The sequence below is a fragment of the Lepisosteus oculatus genome, chromosome 4, assembly GCF_040954835.1.
Source record: "Lepisosteus oculatus isolate fLepOcu1 chromosome 4, fLepOcu1.hap2, whole genome shotgun sequence".
Lineage (NCBI taxonomy): Eukaryota > Metazoa > Chordata > Actinopteri > Semionotiformes > Lepisosteidae > Lepisosteus > Lepisosteus oculatus.
Window position 1 is genome coordinate 24187008 of NC_090699.1, and position 14936 is coordinate 24201943.

At 36.9% G+C, this 14936-nt stretch overlaps 1 long non-coding RNA gene across 1 annotated transcript; it reads left to right on the forward strand.

The window, feature by feature from the left end:
- Window positions 1–3588: 3588 nt before the first annotated feature.
- Window positions 3589–5046, forward strand: LOC107077328 (uncharacterized). Its single transcript, XR_001478378.2, has 2 exons — window positions 3589–3924; window positions 4373–5046. It is a non-coding gene; the product is annotated as an uncharacterized lncRNA (long non-coding RNA).
- The last annotated feature ends 9890 nt before the right edge of the window (window positions 5047–14936 follow it).

Sequence of the window (14936 nt, forward strand, 5' to 3'; positions counted from 1 at the left end):
TGCTTGCTGGGATAGGATCTGGCTCCCCCATGACCTGGAAGTGGATGAAGCAGTTAGAAAATGGATGAATTGTGCTTCAGTCTGTGAAACGTAGTACCTCAGAGTTCTGTTTAAAGTGTATGTATATATACAGTATATACATTTATAACATCTCAAAGAAATCAATGAAAAATGAGAATCCCTTATTTCTACCTTACCTTACGTACTAGGCAACTCTGCACACTAACATCTCAATACCACTATAAAAAACCAGTAGTCATAACATGAGTCCAGATGAAAGACTTAATATCCCGCTGACAAGTGTAGCTAGTCTACTTATCCAGTCTGAAGCCTGAGATGGATAACATTCAGAAAACATCACTTTGCTTAATGTTTAGAAAGATTTTTATAGTAATGAAAACAAAGCATGGTCTTAAATACAGAAGTCATTCTGACACCAAACCTAAAATGGTCTTGGAACAAACGTAAATTTAAAAAAAATTCATAAAAGATGCAATGTAAATGGACATTTTACCTTTCATCAAGTTTCCATCAGCCATATCACTCTGCAACTCACAACTGGCAATCCACTGAAGCTAAGCATGTGTGAGCCTGATCAGTACCTGGTTGGGAGACCTCCTGGGAAAAACTAAGGCTGCTGCTGGAAGAGGTGTTAGTGGGGCCAGCAGGGGGCGCTCACCCTGTGGTCTGTGTGGGTCCTAATGCCCACACAGACAGTTAACTGCCCACACAGTTAACAAGCGCCACTCTTTGGATGAGACATAAAACCGAGGTCCTGACTCTCTGTGGTTATTAAAAGTCCCAGAACGCTCCTCGAAAAGAGTAGCAGTGTAACCCCGGCGTCCTGGCCAAATTTCCCATTGGCCCTTACCAATCATGGCCTCCTAATAATCCCCATCTATGAATTGGCTTCATCACCCTGCTCTCCTCCCCACCAATAGTTGATGTGTGGTGAGCGTTCTGGCGCACTATGGCTGCAGTCGCATCATCCAGGTGGATGCTGCACATTGGTGGTGGTGGAAGGGAATCCCCATTACCTGTAAACCGCTTTGAGTGGACAGTCCAGAAAAGCGCTATATAAGTTTAAGAAATTATGAAGGAAGATGTTCTTCCGTCATAATTGCCTGTGCAATGTCTTTAAATGTTGAGTGCTTCACAGAGAAAGGTGCTGTCAACTGAAGGTCCTGCTAGTTTTTTTCAAAAAGACATATTTTCCAAACACTTAGTCCAATTCCCTCATTTGCATCAGAACTGAAGTTTAATCAGACTATATTGCTGGCCTTGGAGACTCGAGATGTTTATTCTTGACTTAGATTCTTCAGCTGGTTACATCATTCCAAACCCTTGCTTCACTGCTGTTAAGGAAAAAAAAATATCCAACAACAATAGACAACTAAAGATGAAGTTTACTGTACTGTCTGTAGAATATAAAACTGGAAGACAAACAACCTATCTTTAAAACAACAACTGTACCAGTATTATTTGTCTCTCCTGGCATGTATTCATAATGTAATACAGGGGATCCCAGTCCTTGTCCAGGGGAACCACAGACTTGCTGGTTTTCACTGTAGCTCTATACTTAATTGAATCAATAAATGAACCAAAATGTTGCTTGGTCAGAACATTTGGAAGTTTTTTTTTTTAATTATTAAGCTGCTTAAGAAATGGTTAATAGGCAACCCCCTACATATTTAGGAACAGCCAACAATTCAAATTGAAAAAATGAAGGGTTAGATTATGTTACTGAGTGTTCAGGTGGAACAAAACCAGCAGGCGTGTGGGTCCCCAGGACCAGCTCTAGTCTAGGGGTCTCAAACTCAGTTCTAAAAGGGCTGCCACATTAAAAGTACATATAGCTACATGTCTTTAATACTTCTAATCAGGCTTTCAATTAAAACTTTTAATGAAATAGACTTCTGTGTAATCAACTGTAAAATCCTATATAGAACCTAGAAAATAATCGGGTTAATTGTTTAATTGGTCTTGCTTTGGAATAAAAACCAGAAGACAAGGCCCTCCAGGAACAGAATCCAAGACCCCTGCACACGTAAAGTATTCAACATCCATCCATCAATTTTCTAACTGCTTCACCCAATTCTTGTACATCCTGGGTGGGCACTCGCAGATACACTCTCACTCTCACCATGCTCAATTTTCCCTTCCAGTGTGTTTTGGAACTGTGGGAGGAAACCCATATAAACATGAGGGGAATATACAAACTTCAAGCATATAGCACCCCAAGTCTGAAATTGAACTCAGGGCCCAAGTGCTGCAAGACAGCAATTCTGACCCCTGTGCTTCCAGGGCAATCAGTGTAGAACTTAATGAACTTTAAATAATTCGACATTTTGGCTTCAAAATCATGAGAAAACTCTCCTTGCTCATTTTTCTGCATGAAGAAATCAAAATCTGAGAATATAGCAGGTGTGAGTATTAAAAGCCTTGCTTTGACAAACTCAAAAAGAAAATCAGTTGTCAATTTCTAATAAAACATTCTGACATGATCAATGGGCCATGCAGTCTATCTTTTTACAAGTCGATTCAGTGTAAACTGGGCTGCTCACAGGATATTCTGACTGAACAGTGAAGTTTAAAATTCTGAAATTCAATTAGACTAACACATAGTGAGGTTAGTGAAGAAATATAATGTCCATCTAAGATGTGCACTGTGAAGCTAAGTTGGCTTGTAGAATAAAGCGAAGAGGCTCACAGAACAGAAAAATATCTGAAATTGCTGCCATCTATTGGTAACATTCATTCACCTTTGTAATTGTACTGTTGGATATCAGTAGTGCCCAGAAAAAAAAATATGGACAAATAAAAGGTGCTGTATTTTGATGCCCAAGTAGAGAACAACTCTATGATAGAAATATACGTCAGGATCTACCTATGTATAAAATCTGTAAGAATGTGTAAGATTACAGAAAACATTCAAAATATTTCCTCAATAGTAATCTTTTTTAAATATAATGTACATCCTCACAAATGCTTCTTGATTTTTAATTCAAGACAAGTTGGAAAAATAAACCAAGAATGGTAACAATTGTTTTTATTTTCTAAAAAAAACATTTAATATTCTTTCTATAAACATGTCATTGCCAAATGTTCTCTGCCATATGTCCAACAGTTCTTTCAGATACATTCAGGTAGTGTACCTATAACTTGAAACTCTGTCAAGAAACTTCAAGGATAATTATTTATATTATATATGTTTATTCATAATTATTTAGGAAATTCAGTAAAGAGCTTTTCATGAAAGAAGCCCACAAGGTTTAACATGGAAAAATGATTTTTGTATGTACTGTCTGATCCTACTTTTGAAAAGCAATTAAAAGTTGCTATGAAATGGTTAAAAAAATAATTTCATTCTTTTTAAGCAAAACACAGTCTGCCTTGTCCTTGATGGAGAACAGCTTGCCTTGGTTTTGCTGAAATAGCTTTTAGAAGCCTTGTCCACAGACCTTGAGGCCCAAGTAACAACCTATCTTCTGTGAAGGACCCTGGGAGATAAGAAACTTTCAACTTTTGGGAACAAGGAGTTCTGCTCTTCTCTCTGCTTTTCCACAGCATTGACGTCTGAAGGCAAGATAGCTTATTATCTATTTGACAGCATAATTAGAATTACAACACACTCTAATACCCGCCAATCTCTAAAAAGTGCTTGAACGGACCTTGTTGACAGACTTTGCAGAGCAAGGCACTTTCCAGTTCGAAATTTTTTTTTCCTTGTTGCCATTGTTGAAATGATGTGTTCATTTCTGCAGGTGCAGTTTCAGTCCTTGCCAAAAAAAAAAAAGGTAGGCGATTGCTTAGCTGTGAAAACAGCTACTCTGTTTTCCTTAAACATCTTCAAGGTCTTACACAACAAATAAATTCTGAAGTGGACATGCCGAAAGAGAGGAGATAGCCTGGCCTCTTAACACGGTAAGCTGGCACTTTTTCCATTCTGAATTAAGTTCCAATAGGTTGTTCTCTTTAAATCAGGTATTTAATTTTATTAGAGTGGCAATGTTAAAGTGTACCTCTGTTATTGCACAAAGGCCTTAATAGTTATTTCCTTATGCATAATACATTTTATAACATGTTTATCTAAAATGATCACTTGTAAATAAATAAAATAAAATAAAATCAGTAACAGAGCCACACCGGTATTATATGTGTATGGAACTGTTTAGTTCGCAAGAAAAGATAAAATTGTCATGTTGTGGAAATTGGTGGGTTTTCTTTTATTTGTATGAGAGAGAGGTTAAAGAGAAAAAAGTTTTGGTTTACCAAACATTTCTAAGAGAGAACTATGAAAAGTTAACAGTTAAACATGCGTGTGGTTATTTTAGAACAACTTCTGTTTCAAACTGTGGTTGACTCTCCTTAGGTCAAGAAAGTAACAAGTCAGAAGGCATTGTGCTCGTTGTTCCTTTTTCCTATGCATATACCTCTTTGAGACGTAGCTGTAAAGAGGTATACGGCATGGGAAAATGGGGCTGCAGAGGTAATCTACTTGATCACAGCCGACTTTCTTTCCGAAGAGGAGCACTGACAACTTGGGGAATTTCATGCGCTTGTTTGTTTCATACCACTGACGGCAAAAGGATTTTCAACTTCCCAGGATGGCTAGCGTTAATTTTGTTTTTTTACTGTGCCTCACTCTTTCCAATTTATGTAACAACTACTTTATGAGGCTATTAAATTATATAAGCTTTGTTTCAGCATAATGTTTGTTTCAACAACTATTGTTAACTTGGAGTGCAATAAAAAAAAACATTTGGCTAGAATTGTCATAAGTCATTGATGAGCTTCAAAATTAAACAGCTGAAAACTGTCTAGTCTTGTTTTTATTAATTATACCAGTATACATGCAATGTAATTTGACTATTACAATGAAATGTAATTTGTCTTGTTTTTTAAATATACAGTATGTACAGTCTCTTTATATATGTTGTTTAGCTTACATACTGTAAACTATACTGCAAATGGTCATGTAATAGTGTTTAATATCTGTCTTCTTGTACATACTTTAGCTATTAAATGTTAATGTAAATTATCTTACCAGTGTGTCTAATTATTTGTCTAAAACAAACTAAATGAATTAGTTTTTAAATTAGTCCCTTTTAATCTGGTGTATTTTCTCCATCTATAGAGCACTTAAAACACCATCAGGAAATCAAATGTCTTTACTGTGTAGTATTTGTACTTCTGTATTATAAAATAAGCACTTTTAGTGGGTCTCACTTTTGCAAGTTAAACACTGAGAAATAATATTCTCGGTTTAAGTCCGTTTGAAGTATTACCTTTGATTACCTCATTAAATTTGGAATGAATGATAAGGGAACAACTTCTACTGAAGGATAAAAACATAAAAAGAGCAACAATTAAATATTGGTCTGTATAAGCATTCAATCTTTTAAGTCATTTTAAGGTTTGGGGGGTTTTATCATACTGTTGAGGTTATGTTGGATGTCATAGAGTGTATTTCAGATCATACTACACATTAAACAGTTTTGACAGCTCTGTCTGAGTATTATCCTGCAGAGCTCATTTCAGTCCATGCTAATTACCTCAGGAGAGAAGGTTGGCAATGAAAAATTTCAACAATGCAGCAATCTATTCCTTTATTTAGAAGCATACAGTATTTTAATTGTTGAATTTGATGCTGTGTACATACTCAGTATGGACCACATATCCAATATTAACTGTTCTTCGAACACATTTTCTGACTAAATCCTCTGGTGTTATAAAAACAAATGATTTGATCATTTCAATTGTATAATGAGCAAAAGGACAATGGCTAAACATGCACTAATTAACCTAACCAGGGCCCTTCTAATGTCATTATCTGAGGCAAGGGGTCCGCATTCCTGGTCCTGGGGGCACAAGCACACTTGCCGGCCTCCATTCCAGCCAGGTGAGCTTAATTACCTGATTGAGGCCTTAATTGAACCATCAAGATCATTGATTTTTTTATTCAAAACTTTGAATATTGATGGTATAATAAAATGCAGCAGTGAGAAAGATAACAGACATGTTTAAAATCAGAATATACTCCAACAGTTAACACTATTCCTGTCAATTAAATTAAGTGTTCAATTGCGTAACACATCTTGTTTGGAACAAAAACCAGGTGTGTGAGCCTGCAGGTTGGGAACCCCTGATCTACAGCAATTATCTGAGCAAACAATCAAAACGCTATTGAAACTACCTCCATCCAGCCATTATCAAACTGCTTATCATGCAGAGAGCAGCAGCAAGGACCAAGCCCGAGCCTGGCAGGGAGCAAAGTGGCACTGAAGGCACACAACTGCTCTCACCCTGGATGTGACAACAATATACACCCCAGGGCTCTGAAGAAACAAACCATTCAGACTAGCCAAAACTTGTCCCCCACCTCAGCCGACGAAGTGTCTTCTTTTTTTGAATGTTCAAATATGGTAATCCTACAAAAATGATTATAATTTTACACTCAACATCCAGTGTGTTCTTTAATTTTCTATCTCCTTGTATTCTGCATTCTGTACAACAGATTCAACATGAGCATCAGACATGCAATACAAAAGAAAAAGCTCAAGGTTGTTGCTGCACCTTTTTGGGGGACCTTTTGCGGCCTGAATATTAGTCTCAAGGTCAGGTGCATAATTTAATATTTCTCTGTTGTGATCTGAAGGATTTCGGTTGATTATTGCTGGCAAGTGTTTTCCTTCACATATAATGTAGAACTAGCTTCTGGAGAAAGGCTCTCGAAGCTGCCCTGTAGGCCACGAAAATGGAAAGCTTTTCAGTCTCGCACAAACTAAAAACAATTGGAAAGCATATCAGTTTTTAACTAGTATGACCCCAACAGATTTGCCTGGCAATTTGGATTTAAACTGCCATTCTTTCTGTGCCATGCTAATTTTTTCTCCTTCGTATGCCTTCAGGCACTCAGTTTTATTTTTTTTCCAGAAGACAATCTCAATAACCATTTCATTCCAGTTAATTGTTGTAATTGAAGAAGAACTGTGAATTCAAAGTAAACAATAACCTTTATAAATAGCACAGACAGCAACTACAAACAGAAATAATACTAAGGATATGCTAACAAAGTACATTTCTTTTGTTGGGACCCCACAGAAAACACCATATTTAATTGAGCATTTTCACAGCTTGAGGGACCAAATTATTTTAAACTGATTTCCTTCAATATAGCCAATCCATATTTTCCCCCAATGAACCTTAATCGGGTAATAGCACCCTGGATTGAAAAAAAAAACTCTTATCTGCTTATGTGTTGATGTGATAAAAAATAACTGGTCTTCAATGGTATGCCTAGCAGAGATGTGCAGAGACCTTTTGGTGGGCAGTGGCTCAAAAAGGGGAGAAGGGGCACTTTCCAGGGCAGGACTTGTTACATTAGAGTATTCTGGACACAACTCAGTGTCTTCTTGTATTTCTGTGTTTTTTAATTTTACAGGAAGTTTGGATGTGACTTCAGAGGCATTATAATATTCACAACTTTGGCAAAAAAAATGGTTGTCTATAATTGCTGATTATGTTTGATTAACAGACAAGATATCTTTCTGTGTCCATCTCTTCCTTTCCTGTCTCTACATGTTCTCTGTCTGTCTCTACTTCTTCCTTTAGTGATTCCTTTTCTCCCTGTTCTGATTCCATCTCCTTAATTTTGCCCATTTCTGTTAATGCTCCCTGCTCTTCCAGACACTCATGCTCGTCAATAGGTTCATTAGTTTAAATAAAAAGATACAGATCATTTACTTGTCTTATAAAGATATCTCTTGAAATTCCTCAATGTACACTACTAAACGTTTAAACATTATTTTATACATCAACATCAATTTTTTTATAATTATATATTAAGCTATAAATTGAATTCCGATATAATTATTTATTGGTCGTGACCTAAAAACACTTTGTCAGAGATATCTAAAAATGATCATGGAATTACTACTCATATAGCCTGTATCTTAGGCTTAAATAGGCTACAGTCAGTTTTGATATTAATTAAAACCTAAGTCGTACAACATTTACCGATGTAATCATTCTTGTGAGGCAAGACTCTTCTGTTATTGAGGCGTACGTTTTTGATGACCATTTACCTGTTCGTCTGCCATTTTCTTTTTTCGAACAGCATGCTCTCCTGTTTCTGTGACTGAACCATATATATACATACAACAAAGAATATGCATGTTAGCTGTTTATATCAAATACAAAAAGACTGGCTTGTGTACTCAGTTAATTAAATTTTCTGAAGGAAATCTCAAATCTAGCTACTGTAGCTAAGTAGCCATGCAGACAATAACGTGGAGAGTTCGTCGGTTTGCAAACCTAGAACAGGTGAATGAAAATAGGCTTTCTTAAACACAAAGTGCTCAACACGACACCCTTGGTGTGTTACTTTTGTACAGTCCTTCTGAAAAATCTGTGTATCTTCTCACCGTTCAAAAATGTTTAACACGACCTCCACCTCTGTAGTACTAGTAACCTACGTTACTTATCGCTGCTTTTTTCTCCGCATTTTACAACGAACTGGAGGCGGGCACTTGTACTCGGGTGAGATCAATTAAGTCCAACTTTTTTTTTCCTAACAGGAGATCCGTACTAAATACAGAAGCAGAATCGTCAAGTGACGAAAAAAAATAAATTTGTTTTACTTTTTTTCTGCAAGCAAAAAAGTGCACTTGGGCCAATGAGGGCAAAGGGGCTTGAGCCACTGCACGCCCTGATGCCTACATAAATTTATCAAAATAATCACAATATGAATCATCAAAATATGCAGCAATGAAAACAGCAGTTGTTTGACAAACACTGTCCATTTTAATAGAACATCCAAAGCATTAGAAGAAATAACTAGCCTGAACACAAAGCCACAACAAATGGAAACCGTTTGATAAAACAATGACGGTCAAGGCCTTGTGCAGCTCCTGTAATAATTGAATGCAGGCCTGATCCATTATGAAACTATGGTACCTGCATACAGATAAGTTTTTTCTTGCGGGTATCTCAAGATCGTCGATTGTTGATTGTCAAATTAATCTGCATGGGATTCAACAGCCAGAAACAGAGGAAATCAAACAAATGCAGGGTCGTTCTTATTGAAAGCATTTTATCGAAGGGTTTCAACGTTCGATAGTGGACTTTGCAGACAAAATGGTTTGCATCGTTTCGGCCGTTTCAATCAAAGCAAAGGCATAAGTGATCGTTCTAGCACACTAAATCGTTAGTGCCATGTTATTGAAACGAGACGCCCCGTAGAGGGAAACGTGAAAATAACAAAAGGAAGACTAGTTTATAACTTTATGTATAATTGAAATATAGAAACCCTTGAGAATAACATGAAAGACTCCCGAGAAAGGCTTCATTAACAGCTCGTTTTTCTCATTGCAGGCGACTTAACTAGTACGATGAACCAGAAGTATCAAGGTGATATTTTGGAATATCGATGGTACATCCTTGCTCGCTGTGTCACATTAACTGCCTTTTGATGAACAAAGCAATGTTAATTGCTAGCAATTCTCTTATCTATATCATTCAGCGGCTAGCCGCGGGTGGTGCTGTAGTCGAGTTGCAGGCCGCCTGCCTGTTCCTCTTAGACGGCCTTTGAGTTTGCTAATGTGGTCTTTTAAAAATACAATGTATCCGATTCACGAACAAAGCACAGCTAAAGTTACTTTCCACGGACGTTGTTTTTCAGCTTGAATCCCTTTAGCCTACCGGATAAATAGAAGATTCGAAGTGAGGTGTAGAAATTATTTAACACAGGTTCTGCAAATTGTAATTTAGTAATGTTAACACAAGCAATGAAAATAGAGACGAAAGATAACCAGCTTTGTAAATCGAAGTTTAAGTACAAACCCAATAATTAAACAACACATATCCCGCTCAATTATAGAACTTTTCTGCCCGGTTTTCCTGGCCTCTAAAGAGGTTCCTTCTCGCAGGTACATAAATGAGCATGTTCAAAATTGATAAATGAAATGTATACAAAATACAATTATTATATTCCTTAATGTCTTTGATGAAATGACGCCTGGATCCTTAAATGATGGGAGGAATAACTTCAAAAGAAGCTCAACAATCGGTTTTGTAAGTCTCTCCTGGAACAGGAATTTCCCGCTGCCGTCTAATTCAGGCAATAACGCGCATTCATGGAAACACTGAAGGCAGGTGGAAGATTTAGCTCCTGCTTTGGCTGTGCTCCTAAATTAAATTGTAGGCCTCTGTTGAATTTACTGAAAAGCTTTTGAAGTCTGATATGTATTAACAAAATCTAGAATGCAAAGGAGAATAATTGATTATCACTAATAATGCTAATAATGACATTTGTCAGCCGTTCTAAATGCTTACTAAAAATACTCATATTAAGGGTAAAATAATTGGTAATCATAAAACGAGTAAAGATATATCATTCTTAAAGAAATGCAAATATATACTGTATTTGCCAATTCTGTTACTTTCGTGGAATCAGTAGGCAAATACACTCATTAACAGTAAAATGCATTAAAAGGGGACGAGAGCCAATGATCATATTGCACGCCCCTTACACTCATTTCTGATTTGGTATTAGTTTCTTATCTTTGATAGATACCCACCTCGGTTTTACACATTTTACACAGCAAAATTAATTAGATTCTCAAAAATAACCAGCTCTAAAGCTGGTCCTCTTTGCGTATGAGAACACAAATGAGGAGCATGACATGAGCACATTCCGATAATTTACGATTCTTGTATGTGATACCACATACAAATATGCTCTTTGCAGAATGTGCAGATTCCAGTACTCCTATACGAGTATTCCAGGAATGTGCTGATTATACGCGGTATGACTAATGGTATTGGCACAACACCCACAAAACAGCTAAGAGCAGTTAAGCATTCCGCGTCATGGTCGCAACAGTCCTGAATGCGAGTTTTGACTTCCTTCTAGATAGCAGTATACTTTATACTTCAGGGATTCAAAAAGCCCTTTTTCTTTCTTTCATATTGAGAGGAAAATGCAATGACAGCTTGGGCAACGTTTTAAGAATCTAATCAAAACTTACGTGAAGTTAACATGATTTCGAAAAGCAGGTATTTCCGTTTTACGCAGGTAATGAGCAGTGTAAGACTATCAGAGCTCCTGAAACGGCTAATCAATTAGATGGTTATTTAGCTAGTGTCCGCTAATGACTACTCTGAAAAGCAACAGCTTGACTCTGCTTCTCACAGACACAAGGGCGCCAGATCTTCACACCTTTTCAACGTGAGCGAAAACTTCAATGGGTCCACCATTAGGATCAATGGATTTAATGATCTGTCCATTATCCCGACTTTGATGTTTCTTTACACGTGCAGTTGTTTTACGAGAAGAGTGTCAATAGGAAAAGACAGAGACGTGGGAGCACAGCTGGACTTGATACCTAATCTGATCAAGCATGGGTTTGTATAAAGACAAGGGTGCATCTAAAGACAATCCCCAAACCACAAAAGGCACCCAAATACAATTATCTGATTCTGTTACTTTGCCATTTTAAGGGAAATGCGAAGCATTTTCAAAATATCTGCATAAGAAAGCTACAAAGTGAACCCATCCATTATTCACCAGTCTATAAAATCAGCCATCCATGAAGTATTAATAGAAATGTAGTCCTATTTGCAATATTCTAAGCGTTTCTCTGAGAGAGAATCTGAAAAGTCAGAGAATTTACAGAACAAATTATTAAAAGCTGTTTTTCAGTCAGTCACCTCCATCAAATCGTCAGGGTTGTCATTTACTTTTTTGTAATGTAAAAAAATGACGTAACCTGAGTCACGTGTGAAGCTAAAAATGAAGTACACTTCGGTATATGGCAATCAACGACACCACGGTTCCAACTTTATCCATACCAGCTTTCTTATACTTACGTTTCAGTTCAACTTTAAACAACTCAGCTGCATATTTTACTGCAAAAACAATTCTTTCAACCAGTAAAACAAGAAGGCGTTCTTTGGTCTTACAGTAGTTCTAAAAGCATCGCTTCTCCCTTGTCACAGATTTTAAATCTGACACCAAAAGATTGACATACTCTTTTATTATGTATTTTTATCATAATTATGAGAATGGAATGCGACTTTGATGAAACAAGTTGTTTTTCCTCGTTTCCCACACTTTCAACCATGTCGAGAGATGTGCAATTCTACCGGTTTTATTCATTACAATCTTTATAACTCTGAAGTTAAAAATTGAATACTCAAAAGGCAAATAGTTTATAAGAGGAACCAGCAACATTACATCTATAAATAATACAGTAAATAACATATAAAATAACATGAACGATCATCACCCCCGGTATTACTACAACGAATACAACAGGCCTACTGCTACAAACTATTTCTAATAATTTAAAATGTAGTAATTACAGCATCATTGTGAGAAATTTGCAAATTGCTGTCGCTGGAGTGAGAGGAGTCATTGCATTTCACACCATTGCAAAAGACTGCGTGTTTGGCTGAAACCTCCATGTTCGTGTTAATAATTTTTGCATTATTGTATAATTATCAGTCAGTATTAATGAGAAACCATCATCTGGTGGAGTGCTGGCTGTGGAATTCCCATGGGTGTCCCGGGCACCTGCGGTAAGACAGACGAGTAGAAAGCAGGTGTTGCTGTGGCGAATGGGTTCAGAGAGAATTGCTGTCCAGGAAAGTTGTGGTGCTGAAGGGACAGACCGGCAGGAAACACCATCTGGTTCATCAGGACAGGGCTGAAAAACTCGGCACGAATGTCCTGCATCTCCCGCTTCAACTTCATTCTCCGGTCCTGAAACCAGGTTTTTACCTGAAAGAGGACAAAATAAAGTTAATTTTCTGAGTGATTAATGTATAATTAAACCTTAATGCTTAGTTCTATAAACCCGAGATGAAATAAGTCACATAAAAAGGAAGTCAAGGCAGTTTTTCTGAGGTCCGCTTACCTGAATTTCCGACAGGTGTTTTCAGGCTGACGGTGTCAGTCTCTGTTTTTCTCCTGAAGAAATTTAAATGGAAAAATATTAGGAAATTTATTTTTCTAACTTTTTATCTTAATTATATTTTCTACTGTCGAATGAGTGCGAAACAGTTTATTTAATGAAAACTAACTTTTGAATTCCAGTAATTCTTCACAAGGGATGTCCAGTTTATATGTTCCCTTTGAAAAAAAAAACACGGGTCAATACAGTAATATCACACAGTAGTTACTTTGCATAAAATGTTACAGCAACTGACATTGTTAAAATGTCAAAATATCTAGTGTATATTTTAAATAATAGATCATAGTCTTTCTGTTGTTATCATCACTAACAATTTAGCAAAAATATTGCTTAACTGATTACAGAAAGATGCCGTTTTTCAACCACAGGTTCGTGTTTTTGAAGTCCTTTTTACTCTAGACGTAATCGGACTTTTTTCTCATTCGTCCATGAAAACCAAATTCTCTTTACTCTTCTCTTTAGAGGGGCCGATTAATTACTTCAATTTCTATCCCAATGTATTCCCGGAACCCAACGTAATTAATGAAATGTTGAGGTTATACTGTTAATTTTTTTTTACCCTTATGCTTTAGACTATTGAAATAGATCATCAATGCAATCTTGATCAACAGGATTAGAAGGAACACCTGCTAGCTGGGAACAAGTTTTTCTCTGGTCTTCCTTCGTATCCTGCAGTTAACAAGTCTCTTAAAGTTGTAGCTGCCGAGGCTGTATCGTAGAGCTTTCAAATGCGCCGTCTTCTGCTTGTTCATGTCTTGAAGATAACATCGTGTTAATACTTTGAGAAAATCGTACTATGGAAAATCTAGAATCTCGCTGACTGGCACTTTGCTTATCTTTTTATCCACTAAAAGCTAGTATGAGAACAGCGCCGCCTTATTCAGACCTCCCACTGAATGTATTTGCATGTGCAATAGTAGGCTCAAAGCAAAACAAATACCGTTGTTGTCATTGCAGCTGTCATCGCTATTGAAGTTTTCACACGTGCAGTAAACCTATTAGGGCCAAGCGTCATTATGTCTGTGAGAACTGACAGTTATTTGAATACATTCCCGGAGTTTTATAAGTCGATATTTCAGCCGATGTTTGTCTAACATATAAAAATAATAACGCCTCTCTTTAAAACATAATTGGAAGAGTTTTAGATATTCCAATCAATATCCGTGAACTTAAAACAAAGGTAAACATGATGTCTATATCATTCATTGGTACCTCGTAGGTAGTACTAAGAGTTGGGAAAATTGAGATTGAGAATTGTTTCATCAGGCCTAGAAAAGGCCTAGAAAAGAGAATATACTTCTTGCAATCATATCCTTGACAAATTGCTCTTAAAACAAATTTTAAGTCGTTTGTACTTCCGAAAACTTGAAGGTATTTAAAAATGTACAGGCCTGAGATTTCATCAGTACACTTGGTTGACCACATATTTAGTGACATGGACCGGTGACATGGGCAGTAACATAGATCTTAGTGTTTAGAATGCAGTGATATGATATTAAATGAGACACCGAGAATTCCAAGTTGCTACAACACTTACAAACCAGTCCTGGGTGCATTAGAAAATCAAATAATTCCAAAGGAAACAGGAGTCTTCAGACTCAGCAAAAATCAATAGCTTCACTTGCAATGCTTCTGACAGAATCCTCAAGGCAAGTTACCTACTTTAGTTCCATCTTGCATAACATAAAGAAAGTTTTCACCAATGTAGAGGAGCTTATTCTTTCCAGCAATGTGGAAATATGGAGAGTTATTCAGGGAGATGTCAGCTAAGGACATTCATATCATCATGCTGCCGAGTGACACTGTACATAGAAGAACAGTGGTTATGAGTGGTGACATTCAAAGAGATTTTGGAGAATAAAAGCAGCCCATCTTTGGCCATATAGCTGAACAAATTAACTGATGCTTGCAATGCAGCTTTTGTTGCTAGCTTTTGTGAAATACAGCTAGGACAGTAGT